The sequence below is a fragment of the Passer domesticus genome, chromosome 2 (genome assembly GCF_036417665.1).
Source record: "Passer domesticus isolate bPasDom1 chromosome 2, bPasDom1.hap1, whole genome shotgun sequence".
Taxonomy (NCBI): domain Eukaryota; kingdom Metazoa; phylum Chordata; class Aves; order Passeriformes; family Passeridae; genus Passer; species Passer domesticus.
In genome coordinates this window covers 117043304-117056302 of record NC_087475.1, presented here as the reverse complement: position 1 = coordinate 117056302, position 12999 = coordinate 117043304, and the positions used below count along the sequence as shown (strand labels likewise).

The window sequence follows — 12999 nt, the reverse complement described above, 5'->3', positions numbered from 1 at the left end:
TCTAGCCTATTAACCCTATCTAGTACAAGTTCAAATATGTTAAACCTAAAAGTTTGCTTTTAATATTGAATGCCATGCTACAGAAAGAGTGAGGGATGCTTCTCCACCTTGCAAGTTACCAACCCCTGTGTTAGTCCTCAAAGACAAAATATGTTCAAACACTGATCAGTTTAACAACAAAAAAGTGCAGTTTCTTCCACTGGCATAGCCTACCTTTTCCTCTTTAGAGGAGGGTGAAGGAAAAAAAAAAAAGTGAAACTTCTGCAAGCAACTTCATATCCTCAGGCTTCTGGGTTTATATGCAACAAGAAAAGCACATGCTATCAGCCAAGATCATACTGCACTCATTTGCTGTTCTCTGAAAGCCATCATTAAAAACAAGACATAATTGGTTTACAGTGACCAATTTTTGCTCAATTAAAGGCTGCCTCTGCCAACCCTCCTCACACTGAGTCACCATCTTGTTCTTTTGACAAGATACTTACACTTACTATGAGTATGTAATTCTCATATGCATCTCCAGGTGAGTTGCATCCTTTGAAGTTTCTCAGACTTGCACAGACTTAAACAAAGACATAATTTATTCATTCTAGCTACAAACTTTTCCTTTCATGCAAGCTCAACTAAAGCATGGCTGCCTTCTGCTCCATCTCTTAATTCACAAAGGTTACACAGCATCAACAAGACCAGCAGAAATGTTTTTAAAGCAGTACTCTTTCAGAGAAAGTCTACCCTAAGGGTCCAGAACTCTGACTTGACTTAAACAAGAACTCTAATCCCAGTGACAATAACAAACCTCTGATCAAGACACTACTGGACTCCACAACAAAGCTATTTATGTATGCAAGCAAGCTTGGTATACCAAGCTTGGTATTCCACAATTAACGTCTATAACTAGTAAACAAACCTATTCCCCACTCCAAAAAAAAACAACAATGACTGCCCATAACTGCTTTATAATACAGGTTAGAAACAGAATGCAAACTGTGTGGGGATTATCAGCCATGTGTACACTGACAAACATGTTCCCAAATCTTTAGCTTAACCACCTTACTGACAAGTTGAACACTTGGTGCAACATCCTTCTTTAGAATTTATGCTTCTGCAACTCTGATTATATAGAACTCCTTTTACAAAGGGGAAACAATCTTGAACCAAAGCTCTGAATTACTTTGAAGATGTGAGAGATTTCAAAAGGCTTGTTGCCACAAAAGCCACTGTCTACTAAGTTCTATTAAAGCTGTATAAGAGACCATCTGCTGCTGATCACAACAATTCTCCAGTTTTAAATTGCTAATTAATTAATTATGTTTTAATTCCAAAGTGCCTGACTTACTGATTCTGAGACCAGCAAGTAATACCATTTACTTTTCTCTAAATACAATTGCTCAGACAACTACAAGATGCACTACAGCAACATTCAACTTCTTTTTTTGAAAAGTTAAATAGAAAAAAACATTGTGAGAGGAAAAAACGGATTTATAATGTCAATTTCTGGTTATTTCCAAAGCACTGATTCTGGTTAAATCCAAATCCCTACAATTTAGGAAGTGTATATATTTTCTAATGATTTCACTTGGCTATATTCTGTTGTGTTGGCGATGCTCAAACAGCACTACACAGACCAATGTTGTATTTGAGCAAAGTCAAGCAACGCATGGATTTATTTAAAATAAGAGAAAAATATATCCTTGCATCTGCAATCTGTGTCATTACAGTGGATACAAGAAAGCTCTGCAGGCTGGGATTTGGTATGACTGCCTCCAGCTTCTAGACCTTCCCTACTAATGCTCACAAAAGTTGCCACTGGAGGCAATGCAAATGAGTCCTAAGAGAGACAAGAAACAAAACAACAACTGCTTGTCAACCATTACATGCCCAAATTGTATTCTTTATGCTCATCAGCATTCTCAAGTTCTTAGGCACGCATGTAGGCCCACTGAGGACAGTGGGGCTACTCAAGTGAATAAAATGACTCACAAACCAAAGTGCATATACATAAGCAATCACTGGACAACACTCGGGGAATTATTCCCTGGTATCAAAGAAAAATAGGATTTAGGAAATGGGAAGCAAGGGAGCAGATCCAAACAAAATGACAGCGATGCTAAATGTCTACAAGCCATTGTAACGTAATATCTAATAATGATTTTACTGTGATGGTCCCTTGCCACACAAGCTCAATTTGGATCTGTTTTATTTAAAAAATAAGAGAGATGGTAACACAGAAAGTGTTATTTAATCTTCTCTTTCACTCTGAAATTATATGTAAATCAAGTTCTTCACTATTTAGCTACCTCCCAAACAGGTGGGCTAAATCTTCAGAACTTAACAGCAAATTACACACAGAAAGTTCAGACGTTACAAAAATACGTATTTTTCTTTAATCAGCACACATATTAAAAAAACCCCCAACTCTTACAGTAAAAGAGAAGGATTAACTTGAGCATTTATCACTTCAAAACATATTATAATCCTAAAAGGCTTATACAGGGCACACAGCTTTCTGACAGCTTTGTCAAGACACAAAACAAACCCCAAACGAAAGAGACAAGGTAAACAACCCAAACAAATTTTTTACCTTGAATGTGATTCCATTAGGAAAGCTCTTCCTTCAGGAGTCCAAGGATTGTCTTCCTCAAAAATTTCATGCTGGATCTGAAAAGAACAGCAGAAATCCCCCATGAAATTCTGCAAATCATTCTTTCCTACCTAATACGCCTTGATCTGTTTTCTTACAGTTGGTGTAACAGAGAGCAATGCTTTATTTTGTTTAGTACAAGCTGCAAATAACATTTTCACACCAGAAGAACAATGTAGTTCCAAACTTCAGAAATCAAAATCTTCCAGACAGAACCACGAGTAAAACCAGTAGAAATAACTCATGTTGTCTTGAACAAAATCCACATTCAACTCTAAGCCAGAATCCTCTTTTCCTTCCTTTCATTCAAAAAACAGCTGTGACATGAAAACCCTCCTTCCTATGTAGTGGTTACTGCTTAACGCTTCAAACTTGCACCCATGAACATCAAAATCAGTTTCTAAAGAGCCTCTATTAATTTGCATATACACAAGGAAAAGAAAAGAGTATAGTATAACAGGTGAGTGCAATGCTAAATGCAACAAAATTAGTTAGAAAAAAAAATAAAACAGCATAAATTGTAATATTTGGTTTTGAGAGATTTAAGAACAGTATATAACACAACACTATTTTATTTTAAAGAATGTTTTCCATTACAATCCCAACCTTAGAAGTTCTTCTCAACATTTGTCCATTATTCTTAAGTGAAATTTTGCTTAAGGTTGCAAACTTAGAGCTAGCCTAGATCATTCTTATTTCTGCTATTTCAGCCTTGTTGTTGTAACAAGCCTCTCTACTAAAGGTCTTTTTTTGGTTATCACCAAAGCAGTAAGCTTATTATGCACAGAGTCAACTTTAGATACAATAAAATACACTCAAAAATTTAAAAAGAAGATACTTTCTCCACCACTAAGCTGAACTTTCCCCTCTCTCTTTCTGGTTGGCGATGGGAGAGTTCCTCTTCTTATTTCAACACCTTTAGCCTCTGCTCCCACAAAAAAAAAACCCAAACAAACAAAAAAAAACCAAAAAAACCCAAACCAAAACAAAAAAAAAAAAACCAAACCACCATACAAAAGCTTTTTAAACACAGAATTCCTCAAGCACTGAGGACTCCACAGGTGGGTCTAGGTGGGTAGGATAGAGGGGGAAGAGTGGGAAATGTGTGTGCTGGGAGCACATCTGAGCATTTCTCCCTCCACAAAACCACTTGGATCCAAGCCAGATTAGAGAAAACATCTAACTCTGACCACTGCGATGTGCTTGCTAACCAGGAAAGAAGATACAGGTGTTGATCAATGGGTCATCATCCAAAAAAACACCTATTCAAAGCTTTCAGTGACATGAAATAACAGCAGCATGCTGGACTACTGCCAGCACCAAGACCCAACAAAAGATGCCCAACAGAGCAAATTAAGCTGAAAATAAGTAAATACCCTGGAATTACATGCAGACAATATTTTAAATCCTTCTTCCATATACATAACAAAATGAAAAGGCAAGTTGCACCACAGAAGGGGCACAGTCCTCAAAATTTGTATTCACAAAGAGGGTGAAGAAAGATCTACCATCACAATAAACATTAACAGAGAAATGAGAGGTAAAGTGACAAAATAAACACAGTTCAAAGCCTTCTCAAATCCATTTTACTGGAAGGGTAAATAAGCTGGATGTGGAATCTTTTGTAGACAATGAAAAACAGGACATGAGGTCCCAAAGAGCAGAAGAAAGTAGCGCTATTAAAAAAACAAGGCACCAGAATTTGAGAAAAATAGTCAATTTCAGTATTACTGCTCTGTACTACAGATGTAGACAAAACGTTTTTCACCACTGACAAGTGAGTGAATTTAGTCATTCTTACTTCCAGGAGAAGAGAGATTGCCACGTAATAGGGAAAAACACAGAACAAGACACAAAAACACACTCCATGCAGTACTGCCATGAAGGTTCAATGTATAGATGTGATTTCCTTTTAGTCAGCATTCAACAGTCTTTTTTGAATTATTCCAAGTGACAAAAAAAGGTTTAAGAGAGTTCAGTGAAAAGACAACAACAGAATTTGTTATTTCTGGGGAAAAAAAATCCGTATTTCTTCAGTGTGATTTAAATATTGAGGAGGAAAAAAAACTTTTCTAGAATAATATTCTATTCCCAAACTCTTTGCATCTGAACCACTCGCTTTACACACTGTATAGTTTTTGGAATGTTGATTTGTGTTGTTTCATGGACTACCAAATGCAGGATAGATGGTAACACGAACACCACCAACAAGGCCATCTCCTAGGGCAAGAACTGTCATTTCTTTTTACATCTGAGGCAAGCCTTGCTTTTGACATCACTGAAAAGGCCTTTTCAGTTCACCTTCCCTCTCTCTTTTCACAGTGGGATGGGGCACAGAGAAGAAGCAGAAAGCAGGTAGAGATGAATCTTAAAAGTTTGCCATGGAAAAAAAATCCAAACAATACCAACTCTAAGACCAATGAGAACAAAAATACAGTTCATCTGTGAGCAAGATATACTGCTTGGCTACATTTCAACACTAAACTTCACGGACTATTTTTTGGGCAAATTAAATACTCCCTTATTTGTTTTCAAATAATAGTTTCATCCAAGACGGGAACACATCTAGCACCTGATCTCTTTGCAAGGACTCCCTCACAACTTCCTTTCTGGAGAGGAGGAAGATCATCCTCTCAGAAGTCTTTCCCAACACCGAGTTTCTCTCCTACATTAAACTCAGTCTTAGAAACCACTGACTAAAACAGAAGATCTGTAGCTTCTGCTTTTAATCTGATTTAGTCTACAAGCAACACTGGTTTTCCTCTGCTGAAGGCAATTTAGAAATAAGTGGTATGAAAACAAAATTTCACTCAAGACAGGCAATTAAACAAGAGCAATGAGCTCCAATAACAATTTAAGTATGAGAAGACTATGCCAGGAGGGGTTTGACCCAAGCTAAGATGTCTAGCAACTGCTTCTTCCCCTTTCTACACATGAATATTTATTTACATGAGTTTTAGTTTCTATTCTCTTTCTTCAACCATCAAGCCAAGTGACCTGCAACAGACAGCCAAATAAATTACCAAATTAATTCTTTCAAGTGCTAAATAGGTCTGCTAGCATTTCCAAGTATTTGAAATAAATAATCCAGAAACCCTAAAGAGCAGGCATTCATCTTTACCAAAAGAGTCCCTCTGCCCACTTTTCCCAAGGAATATCTTCCCACTGGGAAACACATGAGTTTTCACGTGAACCCAGACGTTCACCCAGAAGTACTGGGTGCCAACCCTTGTATGCTGTTTTCTAATTCAGTCTCTTCCAACGCAGCTAGTGAATCCCTAACACCAAAATGTGGAAAAGCAATGCCACAACCCTGCTAAACACTTCCCCCCAGCTCTCCCCCTGTGTGCTGCAGGCAGGCCAGCACAGCTCAGAATTACTGTTCTTATCGTTTTGGCCTGTTGGCAGGAAGAAAGAGCAAACCACAAATGCTGTTACCATTAACCTTTTTGTCTTTAGTTCAAGGCTGTTTAGACAGACTGTCAAATTTATGCTTTCTATTTTTTTATACATTTATGCGTATTCTTTCACACCTTCTCCTCTTGCTCAGACTTCATTCCCTACCTACATACCTTTCTGCTTGCTTGCCATTACCCGCCCTCCTCAGCAGCAATGATTTATACTTCAAACTTTGCACTTCTTGTCCCAAAAGGGTGTTGAAATGTTTTAATCCATAGGATAGCTATCCTATTAACCCTGCCTCCTGCTCATCACCCAACCTATCACTCAGCAGGTGGCAGAGCCCTGCCCTGCCTGCAGGCCCCATGCATGGGAGGGCGGCCACCAAAGCCCCCCATGGAAAAGGGGCTTGTGCCCCCAAACCAGGCACCCAGCTGGGAACCCCACACTTCCCCAGGCTCTCTTCTGGACCCCCTCCACATTCACATACAGGAAAAAGAAACACCCACAAGACTTTTGGGGTTCGAGATACAGGCAAGCTCTGAAGACTATTCTAAAATAATAATTCAGAGATCTTATGGTCTTCCTGTCTTCTCTGATAGCTCTGCAAGGAGGTGTCAAGCACAGCCTTAGAGCAGGACAGCTGACTGGGGGAAATGCAACTCCCTGGCTTTGCCTTGAGCAAGTTTATACATGTGCTCTGCACAGTGCAAAACAGGGTTTATCTTTTATTGTAGCCATGTCCCGCATTGTTGCTGGTAAAGTTAACAGTGCTCTCACTGCTACTGATAATAAAGCTGGCACTATATAAACTTTTTGCCAATGTTCAAAGCCTGAAAAAGAAAGTTTGCTCTGAAGAGACAAAATAAGCTTTAAGCAAGCAAGACTTCATCAATTCTTTAAAGCAAATCATGCAATAAGCAAAACTGCAGGCAAACATCATACGAGCATCATAAAGTTAATTCATGTTTGAGTTAACTGAACCACTTGAAGTTTTTCTTGATGCCTTTTACAGGACAAATTTACCCCAAACACTGCAGGTGATACAGCCAGTGATTAGATCACCCTTTTAAGTTTACAATATAATACCATTATTTACTTTTGCTTCTTTATCAACATAGTTTTTATGACTATCGTAAATTTTGGTTAGCACATCATTCACTTTAGAAAAAGAAACAAGCATGGGAAGCAAAGAAGAAGATGTTTTTACCCGCAATTTTCTGCCAAAAGACTAAAAGAGAAAAAACCCCAAAAACCTCAATCCAGCATGGTTTGGCATTCGACTGCATGTTGTATTCTGTGCATGCATGGCCTACAAAACCTGAAAGCCATTGATAGTTCTTGCTCATTAGATAACCCAGAGGCACAGGCCAGTCCAGCAGCAGGTCAGATTTCACCCCTGCCCAAAACAAGCAGTCACTACTCCCCACCTCCTCCATGGAACTCAGAACACAAACACCCTTACATACGCTTTTCAATCACGCCTAACTCAGTCTTGCTTTGGAGTCCACGTCAACTCTACCTCAGGAGAGCACTGACAGAACAACAATCCAAACTTCTCAACCACAAGTTTGGGAACACAGCTGCCTCAGACAACAAAATCCCAAAGCTGCCTGAACAGTGTTCTTGATGAGAACTTCTGCTTTCCAAGATGTTAGCTACTGATGCCCATAGAGCAGAATTACTCAGATGCCATTAAATGTGATCCCAGCCACAAGATACCCTCAGCTCAGAGAGCTTTTGTCATCTGGCATCTTAATGTGTCACTCTCTCATGTGCTCAGTCAGCCCTAGAAGCAGTAAATCGCATTTGTGTCTTAAAGAAAATGTTCCCTACTCGCTCAGGAATACACCACCCCCTTTCCACAAGTGACTGCTTCCTCCCCACAGGTCTTCGCAGATTGGATTCGCACTCTTTGTTAAATAAAGCTTTACGGTATCTCTGAACATTTATAGTGCCATGACTCAGTTAAATTCTAATCAGCCTGTGAGCTGTCTGACACTGCAGCAGGTCCCCTCAAAATAAAACAAGGAATAATATAGTCTCCAGATTCCAGAGAGATGAGGCAAAAGAGGACAACTTCCACTTCAGCCTTCTTAACAACAACATAATCCCAAAGCCAGAAATCCCACTGGTTTTTTTTCCAACACCTTCAACATGTGTCAAGCACTTTATCTGAATCCTTCTTTAAACCAAAAGCCCAGTAAATCACCAGGATAGAAAGACAGAAGAAGAAAGGTGCAGCACATACATAAGGCTGTCTGCTCGCTACAACGCTGCCCCCGTTTTGCCTACGCTACGTTTCCTTAGGTTTCACTACCTTCCAACTTAATCACCCACTGACACTTCGAAAGAAGAGCCTCAAACAACACGTTCTGCAGGGAAAAACGAAGGGTGGAAGTGGGAGGAAGAAAAAATTTTAAAATTCACCTTTAGAGGGCTTCGGGGACACGCCAAAAAAAAAAAAAAAAAAAAAAAAAAGGCACAACGTCTGGAAAAGTAACCTTTAGTCTAGAAGGGAAACAGCGACGTCCCTAAGGAGCGCGAAGCGATGAGAAGGCATCTTTGGGGGGCGCAGGGAGCCGAGCCCGAGCCGCGGCCGAGCGGGGACGGCGGCGGCAGCCCCGGGCTGGCGGCGGGCCCGCAGGTGGCGGCGGGCGGGCAGCGCCAGGGCCGGGCAGGCGGCGGGGGCGGCGTGGCCTTGCCCGCAGCTCCGGCAGCGAGGCCGAGCGCCCGCGCCGCCGCAGCCGCTGCGCACCGAGCGGGGCTCGCTCGCTCCGCGAGGGGCGGCGCGGGCTCCCCGCGATAAAGGGGGCCCGGCCGTGCGCTCGCCGGAACACTCGCGGCTCCCGGGGGGGACGGACTAGTAACTTTTCCGTTCCGGCGGCTCCCCCAAACCCACCGCGGCCAGGCAAACTTTCCGCCCACACCGGGGGTGCCGCGGCCGCCGCGCCGGGCTCACCCCGGCATTGTTCCCCGGTGCCGCCGCCCGGCAGCAGCGCGGCCCCGGCCCGGCCCGCCCCGCTCGGCCATTTCCCCGGCGGAACAGCGCCGCACTCACCCCGCAGCCGCCGCGGCTCCTGCCGGGCGGGCTGCCCGAGCCGCTCGGAGCCGCTCCGGCCGCAGCCCCGCTGCCGGTCCCGGCGCTGAGCTCCGGGGGAGCGGCGGCTGCCGGAGCCGGGGCGGGCGGACGGGTCCCCGCGGCGGGAGGACAGGACGGGGCTGGACAGGGCAGGACGCGCCGCCTCCCGCCACCCCCGGGTCCGCGCGTCCCCCCCGCGCCGCGCATCCCCGCGCACATACAGGGCGAGCCGAGCTCCGCTGCGCTGCTCTCCGCGGCTCGGGGCTCTGCTGCAATGCCTGCGAGGCTGACTTTCAAAGCCTAACCCGCAGCCGCGATCCTCCCTCTCCGCCTTCCACCTCGCCCGCCGCGGCGCAGCCCGGCCCCTCCCCGCGCCGCGCCATTCATCTCTCCAGCCAAGTTTCTTAACCCTTTGGTACCCTCCCGGCAGGAGGCAGGCGGGATGCGGGCATGCAGGGATGCGCCCCCCGCCCCGCCCCGCCCGGGCAGGGCAGGGCGGCCGCACGTACGCGGATCCCATCCCCTCCTGCCCTCTCTAATTAATCTGAATGAAGTCGCAGAGCCCCCGGGAAACAAACTTAGGAGCGACAGCACCGGAGGACCCGTATCTAATCAAAACGGCAGTGGCTTAAAAACAACACTTTTTTTGTTGTTGGTTTTTTTTTTTTTTTTCTTTCTTTTTCCTTTCCCCATTCGGCTGCTTTGGAATAATAGGGGCTGCTAGTGTGACTAGTACTTGTCGGCTTACAGCTTACGTTTCCAGCCTTTCCTCCGAAAAAACACGCGCCAGAAACTTCAGTGCTATTATTATTGTTGTTGTTATTATTATTATTATTGTTACTACCGCTGTTTCGAAGGAAAGGCCGGGATGCTCCCGGCAGCGCCCCGGCACCTGCGGCTGCTCCCGGCTGGCGCTGCCCCCGGCCGCGGCCCTGCCGGCTCCCGGCACGGCTCCTTATCCCGGCCCCTGCTTCCCAGGCCACCGGGAGCGGCGGGGAGCATCCCTGCCGGCTCTGCCAGGGCGGTCCCTGTGGTGCGGGGGGAGCGCCCCCAGGATCGGGGGCAGAGCGGCTCATCAAAGCCATGCTGCCTGCCCACGTGGCGAATAAATACAGTTTGGGAGGGGGGAAATAAGGAAAAAAAGCAGCCCGGAGTTGGGCAGTGCTTCCCAAGAAGAGTCAGCCCTACATTCTGGTAGGCGACGTCCCCCAAGCCTCTTCTGTCAGAAATTGCGCTGAATGTCAAGTTGTTCTTTAGACTTTGCTGCCACCAAAGAGAGCACGCAGAGATACAGGCTGAACCTGGCTGTATAAACGGAGCTACAAAGTGCAGGCGACCTTCATCACACCTCCTGTGTGCCTGTGTTTAACAAACGTCTCGACGTGTCGCACACTGTCTGCCAAGCGCTTTACAGAGTGCTTCATGATACTTCACTTCCACAAGTCAAAGACTGACGAAAGAGAAACAAATTTGTTTGCAAGTCACATATAAACTGCATGGTAATTGCTGCATTAATACATGCCAACCTTTCAGTTTTAAAACTCAGGTAAAATAAATGATCTATTCAAGTGTCTTTTTAGTAAGAGACTAATATTAAAGAGCACAGGAATTTCCATTTTAAAGAAAGCAAAAGGGAGTCACATTTATGAAAAGCTAAATATTTTAACTGAGAGATAACATGAATGAAAGTAGATGTAGGAATGTGAAGCAAAACCTCTTTCACTTTGGAATGTACGGATTGTGTACAGGCTTAGAGTGGAGCTAGTAATGTATTACTTGACCTATTTTTTTAAGCCAATGAAATATTTAGGTTAACTTCATCATGTGTTTTTAACCACTTTCTTCCAGACATGCAGCAGCATTTTCTAAAGCCATTGCATGTCACAGTGTTTATATAAGTCCCTTTTTGAGAACATAAGTCTCATAATATAGCCTGATGGTACTTCCATTAAAAGAATGGGTTTGCTCTTCATTTCCATTATAGGCTCATTAGCAAATTTTGATTGTAAAGAAATTATCCTTAATTTTTTATTTCATAAAGAATCTTCATCTCAAATTTTTTTCAATGCTAAGCAGCTAAGTTATCTAGGGAAAAGGAAATTTTCTCATTACTGCAGCAATTTATCTGCTATTTCAATCAAGAGTGTCTGTAGTAGAGACGTCTTTCATTCTTAACCTTAGGGAATGTATTGCGTAGATGAGAGACCTACAAAATGAGGAATCTTGGACAGGCAACAGAAAAAAACGTGTGTGTGGAGTATTTGTTAAAATTATTGTTGTCAGGTAGCATATAGTTGCTTGAGAACACAAGTTTCAGGAAGATACAATCAACTGTATTAAATAATAAAACAAAGATTTAGTAGGTTATTTCTACCACTTATAGTTGTATCACAATGAATGGTGCCACTAGTCCATGTTTACTTAACTATAAGAATTCAAACAATATACCAAATAAATATCCTGTACAAGTAAAGGAAAAAAATCCATCACACAGTAAATCCATCTCTCAGGAAGTATGAAAATACTGATGTGTATTTGTTGGTCCTTTCTGAATGTTCTTCAACTAAACCTAAACACTCACTCGCTCCCCAAACATAAAAGGTGAGCATCCCTGCCTGTACCTATCTACCATCTGTGGGTGGTGTCTACACCTTCACTTTCCTCCAGACATCACAAAACGGGACACTGATTTTTTTTCTGAAGGGAATTCATCACTCTAGGATGCTGTTAAATGGAAGGCCAATGGTGACAGGGAAGCATAAACTTCCTACCTTTGCATCAGTCTTGGAAGGGGAAAGTGTATTTATAGAGCTTACATTAGAACTCACTCCCAGAATTGCAAGCACTTAGTAGAGAGCTGTTGGTGTCATACTTTGGTAATACCAGCGAAACATTTATTTTTTATAGTTATAAAAGTATATCACAATGCACCCCCTCCTTTACAAGACACAGAGTTATATTTTTGACCAAGGAAAACTCCTAACAAAACCAAAATATGATTCTGACATTCTTGAAGAACAAAATTAATCTGTCTGACCATTTAAAAAATGTACCTACAACTTCTCTTTGACAATTTTGATGATTACAATACTGCATTTAAAAAAGAAAGGCAAAGATGCATCTTCAGTAGCAAACTTTGTCTTTAACTTGCTGAAGCAAAACACAGACCAACACTGTGCTTTGGTCTGTGCTGTATAATAAAAAGACACATATTATTATCAAAAAGTAAATGCAAATGCTATTTTATTATTCCCAAACATTTTTAAGCTAATGCTAGATTATTTTTAAATCACATAAGGTGCTTTGAAGAGCTTGGGAGAACTAGAGTTGCTTTTATTTTGATTTTTATTTAAGGTTATCTCAGCCTCTCAAAAAGCTAACCATTCTGAAACTACCTTTTTCAATCACCATAATTAAGGCCTTGCTTTATGGCATCCAATCATGATATGAGAGGCTTAGGATGTGGTCGAGAAGCTAGCTAGCTTTACAGAAATGCATTTCCAGACTAAATCTTCCTCTAAAATAGTTTGTCAGCCTTACATAGACAAATAATGAAATTCTGTCCTTGACTCAGCCTAGTTCAATTCACGTAATATGTCAGATTAGCCACCATTTCAAAGGTGCCTTCAGAGAGGATTAAATCACCTAGTTGTTCCAGAATTTAGGGAGACACACACACATACACGAAAAAATAGAAAAGAAAAAAAGGAATAATTATGAATCCTGTTTATTCAATAAAGGACTTCAAAGGAGATTTGCCTAAATCAATGGTCATCATATAATGGTGTTTATCCATAAATCTGAAGTAGTAAGGTGCAAAGTCTGCTGTTCTTCAGGAGTACTACCTGGGAGTACCTGAAATCAGTGGGAACCTTAC

General features: G+C 42.5%; 1 protein-coding gene across 7 annotated transcripts in view; it reads right to left on the bottom strand.

The window, feature by feature from the left end:
* Positions 1–12999, bottom strand: part of NRIP1 (nuclear receptor interacting protein 1) — a 102579-nt gene that overhangs the window by 63615 nt on the left and 25965 nt on the right. For 2 of the 7 annotated variants that reach the window (XM_064410897.1, XM_064410901.1), the window contains exons 1-2: positions 9344–9490; positions 2582–2658 (exon numbers count right to left, since the gene is read on the bottom strand). The gene's annotated coding sequence lies outside the window, so the exon portion shown is untranslated. Of the gene's footprint in view, positions 1–2581; positions 2659–8470; positions 8601–9101; positions 9250–9343; positions 9491–12999 lie in introns of those variants that run through there. The other 5 variants (XM_064410900.1, XM_064410904.1, XM_064410899.1 and 2 more) reach the window with 3 other exon arrangements.